We start from the raw sequence: 4,521 nt of genomic DNA, 5'->3' as shown, positions 1-4,521 counted from the left end.
ATTTTCACGATCTATGCGATCTAAAATTTCTAGTTCCTTAACTTTCCTTTTTGGTTACTGTGACAGACATGGAACCGGTACCAGTGATTGGAAATCAACTTAAAGCGGCGAGTTTTACCGATACAAATTCGGAGATTCCGCGACGTGTCGAGACGAAGGCAGATATCAAGCTGTCTGTTGAAAGACAATCAAGATGAAAAATCAATCGCTTCCGATCGGAATTGATGAAATTTTGGAAGAGGATAGCACGCATTCTGATGAATCCATGATTATCAGCAAGAAGGAAGGCTCGATTCAAAGGACAGTCATATACTTTTAGACGCGTTAACGGGTGGTAACTCAGTCGTAAAAGAGGAAAACAGTGCCACGCCAGACATTAAAACGGAGAGTGCAGGTAAAAAAAATGTATTTATTCAGTCTTTTATTTTTTTATTTCACAGGACTGAACTTTTAACACAAATAAATAAATAAATAACTGCACAAGCTTTACATATTATGTAATATTTTTATGCAGATTTATTAGCTGAGAAAACTATTATTGGTGATCCCGTATCGGAGAATCTCAATTCTGGATCGCCTGTTAACAACGTTCAACAAGAATCAAGCATAACCAACGTAAAAAAATGAAGTCTCCGCGCTTCCGCAGCCTTTTATACCAGAACTTGAGGCATCGATTGACCCAGCTGAATGCCGAATGCGATTGTTGGAGCATATCGAGCATTTTCAATGTCACATCGATTCGAGATTAACATCCATAGAAGCGCAAATTTTTGGTATGTAATATAAAGACATTGAAAAAACGCGTATTAAAACGCATTCAACAAATGGTCCATTCCATGCGTTTTAATGTGCAGCTCTAGAAGCGATGGACCCGGATGAACTCGTATCAGATCCGCTTGTTCACCCCCGTACTAAGCAGACTGTACAAATGCTCCTTCGTGACTTGAATACGGTCCGGAAACTAGCAGCATTGTGTTGAAAACGTAGTTCTCAAACTTGAGAGTATTTTACAATATACTTACATGTGCAGATAGACGATATAGATAGTATAGACATAAGTAACGTTTCTCAATTTGTTGTCAATAAAGGTAATTATTCTACCGTACTAGGAATAAAATTCGATTATTTAAGATAGCTGTTAAATCTTTTTGATTTCGCATTTAGAATTTATTTTAGAGAATTGTAACAATATTTAAAAAAAAGTAAAAAGATAAAATATTTTCAAAGTCGTTTGTTCGTTTATCGTTTGTGTGTTTCATGCCTGGTGCTTCTATGGGACTTTTGGAAATACAGAATAATAATGAAATTTCACAATTGTCACACGGTACGGACTGACTCTTGCACCAAAGAAATGCTTTTTTAATAGGTAGCAATAAAATTCCTGTCATCAAAGTAGGAGATTAACGACCAAACGAGCATCAGCGGGTGTAAAGTTATTCCATCAACAAGTTCGAGTTTGACAAGAGAAAATACACATTACATCATTACATGTATAACATTAGATCGATTCTCAAAGGACGGTATAAATAAATGATTGTACTCTATTACATTTTAAATTTTATAAATTTATATTAATTTTGTCGATCTTACAATCATTAACTCATTACGCGCGGGATAATTAGCAATTGGGCGAATTACAAAGTCGATCTGTATAATGATGTTCGAGTTCGTAAAGCTAGTGCCAGATTATGCGTACTTCCATCTTTCCTTCTCGATCCTTATTATCACGTTCTTCTTTCTTTTCTTCGTCGTCGTTGCTTTCATAATCTTCTTCCACCATTTCCTTTTACCAATTAACTTACTCTTACTCTTCACTGTCATCCCTCTTCCTTTTGCCCGCGCTCTGCTCCATCCTATACACCTTTCTTTTTAATCTCTCTACCTTCTTCTTCAATTCTTTTATCTCCTTATCTTGTCTTTTACTGTCCTCCTTAAACTCCTTCATCATCTCCCATAGACTTTCTCACCTCCTATCTTTTCTATCCTCCTTTTCTATGGATAAGAGTTCATCTGCACGCCATACAGGTCAACCAGCTTTCCTATCTTTCTCCCTTTAGGTTATCTGTAACAAGAAAGTTAAATGTACTCATTTCACTTGCTCTACCTTCCTCTCTCGCCCCCTTCACCTCGGCCTTGCCCGCCACCTTTCTTACTTCTCCTTCCTCTTTTCTACTTACGTTGTTATTTTTCCTCCGCTTTTCTATTCGTTCCCACTCGTAATATCTTATGCCCAGCACGTAATTACGGCTTCGCCTCCGTTACAGGCACCCTAATGGCTCTAATGGCACGTGTCTGCGGTCCTGCTTCAATACTCGATCCGTGCGCGGGTACTCGTGTCGTTCTGCGCAGTTCTGCGTTTCGTCCGATCCGCTTCTGGTTTCTCTATAAATGTGAGTATTCTCGATCCTCTTTGTCTTCCAATCATCTGTGAAAACATAACCTTTTCGTAAACGTCAATACGCTTTTCGGTCTCGCGATTAAGGCTCCTGGATGGTCAGCCGAGAACTCTGCGTTGATGGTGGCGCCGCCACTCTCTCCTCTCACTCTCTCCAATGGAGAATTCTGTCTTGTGACATGTTGACAAACCTATTTTGTCGTCCTGCTATTTCTTTATTACTCGCTCTGTGCTTGTGCTTTAACGTTTAACGTATTCGTGAAAATCGTAAAATTGACCGAAAAGTAAGATTTGCATGCGGAAGTAACGTTTTCACCTCTTTTCGATAGTCGTTTAAACGGCTGTTTTTCCCGTATGTTTAGGCTTTGTTTTATGGCTGTTTGGTTTATTGTCGAGGGAAAAGGGTAGTTTTCGGTCAATTTCGGAAGTGTTCTGAAACGATCTATACGTGATGTTTTATTGAAATGTCTCTTTATTTGAAAATGGTACGGACGACAAAATTGGGTGTTTTCCTCGCCTCAATAGTGAGAATTCAATATGGCCGCGGTGACCATCCAGGAGCCTTAATGTAAAAATTTAGCTGAAATATCGATTCTGTAAAATTGAAAATAAGTATTAATTGATTCTTAATTGATTAGACGTGTGTTCTTAAACGCGCGACAGTATAATTTGTTTTATAAGTGTCGTATTTATCGGTAAATCGACACATCGTGACTCTGTTTCATTGTACGTATTTGGAGCAGTAATTTCAAGGGCAGAAGGTATATTATTTAAATAATACTCATCGCGAAAAATTGTTTTCATGTTGCAGTTTTGTCACATTTTGACCATATTTGTGTTTTTAGATTAAGTATTTGGCTGTTGGTAAAATGTCAACTGAGGACAATGAAAAAAATCCAAGTACGTCGCATCCTGGGCCAAATGTTGAGGTAATTGCCGCATACATTCCTAATTTTTTTTTCGTTTACTAATTTAATGCTTCATTATCATATTAATATCCTTCCACTCATTTCGGACCCTAAGCTTCAAGAGTATTACACAGATGAAAAAAATTGAAAGTTGTTGGTTCGAAAATCTCTACCTGAAGAGTCTGCTAAAAATGTCAACTAAGGACAATCAAAAAAATCCAAGTACCGTCGCATCCTGGGCCAAATGTTGAGGTACTTGGCGCCTAAATTTCTAATTTTTTCTTTCGTTTACTAATTAATGCTCCATTTATCATATTTAATATACTTCCACTCATTTCAGGACCCTAAGCTTCAAGAGTATTACACAGATGAAGAAAATTGAAAGTTTGTTGATCGAAAATCTCTACCTGAAGAGTCAACTGAAACGGTTACATCTGTGTAATACTCTTGAAGCTTAGGGTCCTGAAATGAGTGGCAGTATATTAAATATGATAACTGGAGCATTAAATTAGTAAACGAAAGAAAAAATTAGAAATTTAGGCGCCAATTACCTCAACATTTGGCCCAGGATGCGACGTACTTGGATTTTTTTGATTGTCCTTAGTTGACATTTTTAGCAGACTCTTCAGGGTAGAGATTTTCGACCAACAAACTTTCAATTTTTTCATCTGTGTAATACTCTTGAAGCTTAGGGTCCTGAAATGAGTGGAAGTATATTAAATACAGATAAATGAAGCATTAAATTAGTAAACGAAAGAAAAAATTAGGAATTTAATGCGGCAATACCTCAACGTTTGGCCCAGGGATGCGACGTACTTGGATTTTTTTCATTGTCCTCAGTTGACATTTTACAAACAGCCAAATACTTTAATCTAAAAACACAAATATGTCAAAATGTGACAAAACTGCAACATGAAAACAATTTTTCGCGATGAGTATTATTTAAATAATTACCTTCTGCCCTTGAAATTACTGCTCCAAATACGTACAATGAAACAGAGTCACGATGTGTCGATTTACGATAAATACGACACTTATAAAACAAATTATACTGTCGCGCGTTTAAGAACACACGTCTAATCAATTAAGAATCAATTAATACTTATTTTCAATTTACAGAATCGATATTTCAGCTAAATTTTTTACATAATCGCGAGACCGAAAAGCGTATTGACGTTTACGAAAAGGTTATGTTTTCACAGATGATTGGAAGGAAAA

At 36.8% G+C, this 4,521-nt stretch overlaps 1 long non-coding RNA gene across 1 annotated transcript; it reads left to right on the top strand.

Moving 5' to 3' along the window:
- The first annotated feature begins 307 nt into the window (after positions 1-307).
- Positions 308-1,087, top strand: LOC139808959 (uncharacterized). The gene is made up of 3 exons (XR_011730985.1): positions 308-394; positions 515-773; positions 855-1,087. It is a non-coding gene; the product is annotated as an uncharacterized lncRNA (long non-coding RNA).
- Positions 1,088-4,521: the final 3,434 nt, after the last annotated feature.

Source organism: Temnothorax longispinosus, chromosome 2, assembly GCF_030848805.1.
Source record: "Temnothorax longispinosus isolate EJ_2023e chromosome 2, Tlon_JGU_v1, whole genome shotgun sequence".
Taxonomy (NCBI): domain Eukaryota; kingdom Metazoa; phylum Arthropoda; class Insecta; order Hymenoptera; family Formicidae; genus Temnothorax; species Temnothorax longispinosus.
This window is presented reverse-complemented; position numbering and strand designations above follow the sequence as displayed.